The following is a 10344-nucleotide window of genomic DNA, read 5'->3' on the forward strand; positions in this document are numbered from 1 at the left end:
GCTCAGGACATCCGGACCCTCCTGTCCTCCCAGCAAAGGCAGCCTCCAGGCCAGTCACTGAGGTTCTCCCCCACATTCCCTGCTCACAGCCTACTGGCTCCAGGAGGGCCTCAGGGGGAGGTGCTGGGGAATGGGGGGGGGGGGAGGGTGACAGGTCCTTAGCAAAGCCACTAACAGGCTGGAGGGTCCAGAGGACAGCAGGAAGCGGGCTGTGGGGTTCGGTGTCGAGGGCTGGAACCTTGGATCCCGAGTCCTCAGCCCAGTGCGAATGGACTGAATGCAGCAGAGCTCTCAGACTGCTGAGGTAGGAGGAGCCTCTCTTGGCCACAATCCTGGAGCTTCTAGTTGGCATAAATCTTCACAGGCTCAGAGGGCACCTGGATGGGCCCAGCTTGTTTCCTGGATCTCCTCAGGCCAGCCATTCACTCGCCATTCCCACTGAGCCCGGCTCCCTCTGCAAGGCCTTCAGCTTCCCCAGATGAGGACACAGACCTGGAGCTTTGGTTCCTCCCACAGAAGAGTTTCATGTCATGACTTGTTTCAATATTCTGATAGCCCAGACTCCATCCCTTCCAGGCCTGCGGCCCGTATTCTAATGTTATATTTGCTATCAGCTACACAGTTCGTGTCGTACCCGAGTCTCACTCTTTCTGGAAAGTGGAATTAGGGTGACTTACCTAAAGGGTCCCACGTGATCACGTGGTTCATGAATAGTGATATGAAGGCCGTGCTCAGCTCCCCCTGGTCACAGTACTGTTGTCAGATGTGCTGATGGGGGTGAGACCTGAGACTAATGAGACCATAGAGTGAGGAGGTGTGGCGAGGCTTTATTGTGGGAAGGTGGGGAGGGGGCGAGGGAAGAGGCAGACCTGGAGAGGTGGCTGTGGAGCTGAGATGAAGGAAGGGGGGGTGGGAGGGAGGGAGGAGCAAGGGGGAAGCCTGTAACCTGCAGATGGCTGGGGGTCCCCATCTGGGTATAGAAGGGGGGCAGCTTTTTATAGGGTGCTGGTCTGGGATGAGGTCACCTGTGTCGCTTCTTCTCAGTCAAAGTTGGGGTATTTGTGTCCAGTTGATTGGATGGCCTAAGCGTATTGGGAACCCTGGAAGTTCTGAGGTCAGTGATGGGGGCATCATTTGTCTAGAGCAGATTCCTGATGTTCTGCCAGGTATTACCGGGGTTTTGTCTCACGGCTTGGATAGGTACTGGGTTTGGGGGTGCTCTTGGTCTCACTGGGGAGGGGGAAGGAAAAGGGGTTTTGGTCCCAGAGTGTCCAGAAGCAGGTCCTTCTGGCTGACATCACTGAACAGGGTGACCTGGTGCCATGTTATCTCCGTTCTGTCTTTGCGGGGACTCTTTAGAGGAGCATTTCTGTACCTCCGACTTAAGAACTTAAGACGGTCTCTGCCCTTTGGCATGTAGAAGAAGCTGAATGAGATCATAAAATTAAAGAGTTTTCGCCCCTATGGGAGGGCATTTCCAAGAATTCTGCCTGTGAATTTAACTCTTTTTTTCTGGCTTAAGTGAAGTATTTGACCAAAACAGTCGTTTTGTGTCTTAAAAGTTTATTACAAACTTCTGAGCTCAGTAGCTTAGATTTCTTTAAGGTTTCTTTCCTGGTCTTTAAGACTCTTCTTTGAAAATTTATATACAATATATATTTTTTTCTAATTTATTTTATAAATCTTTTTCCGTGGTTACTTCATTCATGTTCTCCCCTCCTCTTTCCCCTCGCCTCTCCAGGAGCTGACAAGCAATTAACTGAACTTTTTTTCTTAAGATAGACTAATCCTTTGGACTTGGTAGTTAGGAATAATGTGAAATTCACAGACTTCTTTTGAGGGACTGAGACAATTTTAGCAAATGAACTTCCCTCGGAGGCAAATTATTTCTGGAGCTCATGAAAAACACACTGAACACACTTGGATAAGGTCCAGCAGAACTCCTACAGAAATTTTCTCTTCTGAAAAGGGATAGAAAGCACCTAGGTATAGACAAAATCCGCCCAACTCTGGTGGGGACACTAATCCACCCCTGTGGGGCTCTCACTTTGACCCTGCACTTCGCTCACTAGAAATGATAAAGAAAAGGATAGTAACCACAATATACACTGACAAGACAAGACTTAACACAAAATAGCCTATGAAAAAATCATTCCCCTATCATCCCCATCATATCAGGGCATTTGTGGATTTTAAAATTAATATTCAATATCTCCAAAGTATAATATTTATAGAGATTTATTAATATTTAACTAGAGAGCTAGAGAACACAGGGAATGTTCCATACTCTATGTGGAAGAGAGAGCTAGGGCAACAAAGACCTGTCACCACTCAATTCATGTGGAAGAGAGAGCTAGAGGGGCATTACCCAAAACTTATATACAATCACACAAAAGACACACGTAAACAGAAAGGAAAAGGAGTTGTGGGTAATATAGAAAGGAAGTTTGGGTAATGTAGTTTTAGGGATTCACAATTTTCCAACTATACATTCCCCCCCCCCCCCATGATCCTTTGGGAGACCAGTCTCCCCAGTGGATCATGGAAACATAGTCAAATTAAAACTTGCAATAATTCAGGGATAAAAGGGAAAAGGGAGAAAGAACAAAACCAATGTTAGGTGCATTGACAAAAAGCCAATTAGGGGGTAGCCCCCTGTTTCGCATAAGAGTGTCCATTTAAAATAAATGCATTCACCCCCCTCCAAAGTTCAAATATGCCATATCTCAAAGTTCACTCTGGATCTTTGGTGCAGTGTGTGGTCTCTGCAGGCATCTTCATGGTGCCTTCTGGATTCTGGGAGGTAGTCTTCTGTTCTAAATTAGGGTCAAATTCAAATCAAAATTCACAGCAATAACATAGTCCCCCCTGAGGAGAATAATAACACATTCCCTCATGAGGAGAATACAGGGATTCACATAGGAATCGCACAGGGATACATGGCCAGGTAATAAGGTATATGAATCAATTATCAAAAATATCAAAAAATCCAAATAAATAATAAAAAAAAACCTCTGAGGGAAATATAGAATATCAAAAATGTGAGAAGAAAAAAAGAAACAAAGTTATAGGAAAAAGGGAAAAAATTCACAAATCACAACAGGTTCCTGTAGTGATCCATGTCCCATAAGCTTTGTAACAACAATCACTCACTAACCCAATTAAGCAGCCTGGACTACAGTAAGTTGTCACATCATGAAAGAAATAAAAAGAGACTAGATTTTGAAAGAAATGGGAAATAGCATTTCCTGGTTTGATTCTTCACTTTCAGGGATAATGGAGCCAGAGCAATCGATGTTGTGTACTTGATATAGAGTGGGGTACAAGGAAGTCCTACGTCTTAACATATGTTAAGAGCCACAACCATGAGTCTCACACATGATCAAGTCTTTGCTCTCCTTTGCGTAGAATGTCATCAATCCCCATAGGATTGGTTTGGTTTCTATTACCTTTTTGTGCTTGTTTGGCACTTTGTAGGTCAACTTCTATACTCCTTTGTGGTTCATTTCCCTTTGGATTAGACATATTCATCGAGCAAAAGTTTCATAATATTTAAGTTACTAGTGGCAGGTTTCCATAGTCCAAAGCTTTTGTGTTATGCATTTATATGCGAGGCAAATGGACATCTTAGCTTATTCTATTGCAAAAATCAAAACAGTCAAAAATCTTTAATACTGGTGACATGTGCTTCAAATGTAAAAAAATGAGAGAAAAAATCAAATATTGCATGGCACATGTAGGAAGAAAAATAGGGTTGTCTCATATCTTGTAATCCTTTGATCAGTAAATATCTATGTCCTATGCCTCAATAATAATGCATTGACCTCGTGTGGGCACATTATGGTCAGAGGACATCCTAATACCAGATCAGCAGATTTGGTTACTAATAAAGCTGTGGCAGCTACTCCTCTAAGGCATGGTGGTGCTTCTGAAGCAACTGGGCCCATCTGGGCTGAATAATAGGCTACCCGGCATTGAGCAGGTCCCAAAAGTTGAGTTGGAACACCTGAAGCTACCCCTTTCTCTTCATGGACAAATAAGGTAAATAGTTTGTCATAATTTGGGATTCCTAGAGCCAGGGCAGACAGGATAGCCTGTTTTAAATTTGAAAGTGCTATTCAGTGTTCCATTTCCAATTTAAATGGTTCAGGGACTGAGTTTTTTGTGAGTGATACAAGGGGCTTAGTGATTTCCCCATAGCAAGGGATCCACTGCCTACAAAATCCTGTTGCTCCAAGAATCTCCCTCAATTGCATTTTAGTGGTAGGAGCACTTAATTTTTGGATACTTTCAATATGTTTAGGAGAAATTAAACGGGACCCAGCAGTTAAAATGAAACCTAAATATTGTACTTTGGGGAGATATCACTGAACTTTGTCTTTGGAGACCTTGTGGCCTCTCTTATGTAGCTTCAAAAGGAGATGCTTGCTATCCTCTTGGCATGCTTCAGCATTTGGTAAAGCCAAGAGCAAATCATCCACATATTGAATTAAATGGCTGTATTTAAATTTAATGGCATCCATATCAGCAGTTAAGAATTGTATGAACAATGTAGGGCTGTTCATGAAACCTTGAGGCAAACGAACCCTGGTCCTGGGAAACTTTGCAGGTGAAAGCAAAGATATGCCTGGAATCCTCACGTATAGGTATGGAAAAGAAGACTGAACACAAGTCTACTATTGTTAATTATGTATTTGTGCTAGGAATAGAAGAAATAATAGTATTTATGTTGGAAACTACAGGGTGTCTCTTTATAACGTGACTGTTCATGGCCCTCAAATCCTGAACAAATTGATAGAGATGCTTGCTGTTGGGCCCCAATTTTGGCTTTTTAACAAGCAGGATGGGCGTATTGTATTCAGATTTACAGGGAATTATGATGCCTTGGTCAATTAGTGAATTTATTACTAGGGTAATGCCCTCTATTGCCTCCTTTGAGAGGTACTGAGGAATGGAAGGAGGTGGGCTAGATTTATTTTTTTGTTTTTTGTTTTTAAACCCTTACCTTCATTCTTGGAATCAATACTGTGTATTGGTTCCAAGGCAGAAAAGTGGTAAGGGCTAGGCAATGGGGGTCAAGTGACTTGCCCAGGGCCACACAGCTAGGAAGTGTCTGAGGCCAGATTTGAACCTAGGACCTCCCATCTCTAGGCCAGGCTCTCAATCCACTGAGCTACCCAGCTGCCTCCTAGATTTAGTTTTAATTTGGACAGGGACAGCTGATTTAAGTAGGCCAAAATCAGAATGTGATGTGGCCCAGAGAGACTCGGGTATATCAGTTGAGGTTCAAAAGTGGGAGACTCCTTCATCTCATGACTATCTGAAAGAAACACAGGGAGCAAAGTTAAAGATTCCTCAGGCAATTCCAGTGATATAGAGCTATCTGGAGAGCAAGTTATTGTGGCTCTAAGCTTGTATAAAATATCTCTCCCCAGCAAATTTACAGGGGAGCCAGGCATCATGAGTAAAGAGTGCTCCACATTTAGGGATCCTACAGATACCATTCTAGGGGAAAACTTTGGAACCTTTTGGGTTGTCCCTGATACCCCCACTACATTTATTGATCCTATGGAATTGCAAGTTGAGTCAGGTGTACTCTTCAATAGAGACTTGGAAGCTCCAGTATCCAAAAGACAATCATAATAGGTATTACCAACCTGTTACATGGGGCTCATCAGTATGGGGGGGGGGGCAGTGGATAGGGAAAATGGGTAGTAAGACATCAGAGTCTGAAAAATCAAAGGTTGTATCCTCTGATTCCTGTGCGTGCTCCCCCCCCCAACACACACACTTTCATAATCTTTGGGTAGTTCCTGAGGGGCAGTAGTACCCTGGGTGGTTTGGGGACGAGCTCCACTCATGATATACTGTTGCAAAGACATTTGGTATGAGTTATCAATTGCCTGATACATATTCCTAGAATTGTTATCAGTCCTAAAGTTGTGATTTCTGAAATCATAATTGTAATTATTATTTCCATAATTATTATTTCTATATTTGTTATCATTTCTAAAGTTGTAATTTCTGAAGTTGTTATTTCTAATTGCTTGTTTCTAATTCCTACAGTTCATCATTATATGATCCCTTTTTTGTACAGAAGTGGCATATAAGGGCTGATAGATAGATTCTTGAAAGGGGCAAGTGCCATTGGTTGAGTATCGTGCCCTCTTTGTTGTTTATCAGTTTTATCAATTAAAGAGTCTAGTTTCTTTTGAAACATTTTCATTAAATTATTAGTCTTTTCCTGTTTATGTTTATGGCCTTTAGAGACTAAAGAGCAGTTTTTCTCAACTCGTCTAGGTTCCTCTGAAGCCACCTTGGGCAATGTATTTTAAAATAATCCCAGACCACTTTGCAACTGTTGTAGACCAAGTGTTGCCTTATTTGCCTAATATCTCTTTCTTTAGAAAGATCAAGGTCAAGATATCAGCCCCCAAGCTCAATGAACCTCCCAAGCTCATGAATTGGGAGGGTGTTTCATCATCAGATTGTTTAAGGCTTTCAAATTTGGTCCATGCATCTGTATTTCAGAGCATTCTCCCATTGCATTTATAATGGCTTCCCTACAATGATATAATTGCAAATAATCCTCAGATTTGTTATAGTCCCATTCAGGATCCTGAGATGGCCAGTGTGCTGCATTGCACCCTCAGACTTTATTAACATGAGAGATGATCTTATGTTTCTCATGTTCTTTTAGGAAAGTCTTGAGCAAAATTTCTTTTTTTTTTTTGAAAAGAGCAAAAAATCTTTATAAAATGGATTATGTTGGAAAATATGTCAGCTATCTTTTTTGTTATCAGATATAGTTCTTCAAAAGTGGAAGTATTAGATGTCAATTCTTTTATATTTTGAGATGTGAAAGTTGTATGTTGTCTTAGTTTTACCACATCTCCATTGCGTCCTATTGTGGGCATTTCCCTTAAGGGGAAAAGGCCTTCAAAGGAATCAGTCAATTGTTGTGGTTTCTTAGAAGTTGGCTGTGGGAATACCGAGGCAGCATGAGTAGGAACAGGTTTGGTAGAAAGATAAGATTTTTTGGGGGCTGGGGTTGGTTGTGGGGGTGGGAGAATGGACAGGAGAGAATGGCATCAGAAGAAGGATCAGGGGAGATAAGGTTAGCCAGGAGTTGCAGAGCATGAGAGAGGTAGTTATGCATCTGAGACAGAGGAGAGGGGTCTTCTGTCTCTATTTCAGGAGAAATAGGATTTTCATCTCTTAGTGGTTCCAAATTGGGCAAAAGCCAGAAGAGTTTCTTGCAGAGTAATATTCATACTGCTGAGCATTGTAATCAAAAGGGTGGATCAAAGGAAAGTGGAAAAGAGAATTATTTTCAGTGTGTGTGTGTGTATATATATATATATATATATATGTATATTTTATTTTTGAAATTTTAAATTAAAATTTTATTTTTTAATTTGGGGTAGGGTCAGGGTAATGAGTATTTTGTTTTATTTTATTTTATGTGATGTTATGTGATTTTTTTGGATTTTTGCAAAAGATGCACGTAAATAGAAAGGAAAAGGAATTATGGGTAATACAGGAAGGAAGTTTGGGTAATGTAGTTTTAGGGATTCAAGATTTTCCAGCTATACAGCATACCTCCTAAAGGATCTCAGAATCCTGAATCCTTTCCTTCATCCCCTCAGATTGACAAACTATAAAGAAATAAAAAATGTCTGGACCATAATTCTAAGTTGAAATTCCAACCTTTTAATTGTGGTCACTGAAAGCTGCAGATGTCATCCCACCTAGCCCGTAGCAATGATCCCATAGAGACATACAGCAGTTTGTTTTAGGGTTTGACAGATAGTTAGCTTGTCATTAACAAACCAGAAGGTACAGAGGATGTTAAGAAACAGGCAGTGGCGTTTGGTTACAAAGGTTTGGAACCTTTGATCCCAACTCCTCAGTTCAGTATGAGGTTCAGAGAAGAGAATTTAATGAATCCCCCAGGACTGTCACACTACTTTGGTCACAGGAGCCTTTCTGGTCTGCAATGGTTTGGGAGCTTCTAGTTGGCATAAATCTTCAAATGATCACACAGTGCCTAAACACACCAAGGTTGTTTTCCTAGGATCTCCTCAAGCTGGCTGTAGACTCACCTTTCCCAGTGAAGCAGCACTTTCTGCAGGGCTTTCCTAGATAACTAACTATATAGACCTAAAGCTTTTATTCTTCTAGCGGAAGTCTTCAATACCATTCACTGCTTTAATATACTTTTTTTTTAATATTAAAAAAATTTTTTTTAACCCCTTATCTTCCATCTTGGAGTCAATACTGTGTATTGGCTCCAAGGCAGAAGAGTGGTACGGGTAGGCAATGGGGGTCAAGTGACTTGCCCAGGGTCACACAGCTGGGAAGTGTTTGAGGCCAGATTTGAACCTAGGACCTCCCATCTCTAGGTCAGGCTCTCAATCCACTGAGCTATCCCAGCTGCCCCTAAAAATTTTTTTTCCATAGTTTTACAGGATTCATGTTATTTCCCTCCCATCTTCCCTTCCCCCTCCTGGAGATGACAAGCAATTGCCCAGGGTTCTGCATATATTATCATTCAAAACCCATTTCCATATTATTCATTTTTGTAATAGAATCATCTTTTAAAACCAAATCATACCTATAAAAACAAGAGATAAATCATGTTTTCTTCTGGATTTCTACTCCCACAGTTTTGTGCTGTAATATTCTAATATACCAAACTCCATCTCTTCTGATACTTTAGTCAATATCCTACTATCACAATTGATATCTCATGCATAATGGAATAATCGGTTCTAACTCTTAAAAATTTTAATTGCAGATACTGATCTAAAGGATTCTATGTGATCACTTGATTCATGATCAATAACATAAAGGCAATGAAACAATTTTCCTTTCAATATGTATAAGCTAAGTTGTAGGAAATCAAACAAAGAAGATGGGTAAATTAAGTTTTCTTGCAGAAGATGAGATTTTCATCCAGACTTGGAGGAAACTAGAGGGGATAGTAGTGAAGACTGGGGAGGAGACTGAGCAACCTTGATCAGGAGATGGAGAATCTTGTGTGAGGAACAAGAAAGAGCCTAGTGGTCCTCAATTCATAGAGTATGGAAGGGAATAAGGAGAGGGAGAAGCTGTCAGGGTGATCAGCCTTGTAGGTGGCTGCCCAAGTGGAACCCCAAGCCCTGGGGTGCTATAGATGCCTGGGAGGAGTCTAGGCTGAAGAGGGCTCGTTTTGGTGCCAGTGGCATTGCAGATCATAGAGGACAGAGGTTGGGGTGGAGAGGCCGGAAGGGTCCTGAGATCCTGGCCTTGTGTGCTGTTGGGAGGACAGCTGAACAGAGCAGGGGGGCTACTAGGAACCCCCCATAGTAGACGAGTTCCATAAAAGAAGCTGTCTGCTGTCCTTGAAATTGAGGTATCTGCATTCTTCCCTTTGAACCCAGATTTTTCTGTTTTCCATTGGGGCTGAAATCTTTCTGCCTTCTAGTTTTAGCTCTACCTGAATGAGGAGCTTTTGCTGCCTCTGTTTCTAGATACTGCCCTTTCCACTGGGCTTTACCTTCCCTGTCTAAACCCTTTAAGTGTCCTTCAGAGATATTAGGAGCAATTCTGCCTCCCAGACTTGGCTCCAGGGAGTGTTCTCTGCTCCTGCTACTGTTGTGGGAGAGAGAATGCTGGTTCTGGCCCAAAGAATTGCAGCTCAGACCTTTTCCTCTTAAGACATAAATGTGTCTTTTGAAGGCTGTTTCACATACTGTAATCATAGGGATGGAAAAAGCCATTGCAGGGGGATGGAATAGTCCCCAGATGGCTAGAGGAGACAGTGAAATGGCCTCTGTAGTGTTTCAGTTTGCATTGAGTGTTTGGGAATTGTGTCTTCCCATGCTTGGAAACTCAGCCTTTCCTCAGACTATTCCTCACCTGGATATTACAGAGGCATTCCAGGCTGAAAAATAGGGAATGGGTCAGGAAGGGGTGAAGTAGAAGAATTTTCAATTCCAAGTATACCCTTTATTTTCCATGGAGCAGATTGGAAAAACAGAAGAGCCCTGCCAAGAGGTGTCAGATCTGGCCACTGCTTTGTCAGTTATTCCTCAGTCAGCCTCTTCTCTTGACCCTTGATCCCCAGGTTTCCATAGCTACATGGCTAGGGTTAGATCCTTTGTTTTTCATAAATTGTTTTTTGAAAATTAAATTTGAATTATGATATTTTTATGGAATAAATTTCCCTTTAGCCTGACTAAGGTCAAAGCTCCAGATTTGCTGTTCCCTTCATCCCAGGTTATGAAACTAAAGGGGAACCTCCCCTCTTTTGATAAGCTCAAAAGATTAAGAGCAGGACTGGCAAGCCATGGTGAACCT

Source organism: Gracilinanus agilis, chromosome 3 (genome assembly GCF_016433145.1).
Source record: "Gracilinanus agilis isolate LMUSP501 chromosome 3, AgileGrace, whole genome shotgun sequence".
Classification (NCBI taxonomy): Eukaryota; Metazoa; Chordata; class Mammalia; order Didelphimorphia; family Didelphidae; genus Gracilinanus; species Gracilinanus agilis.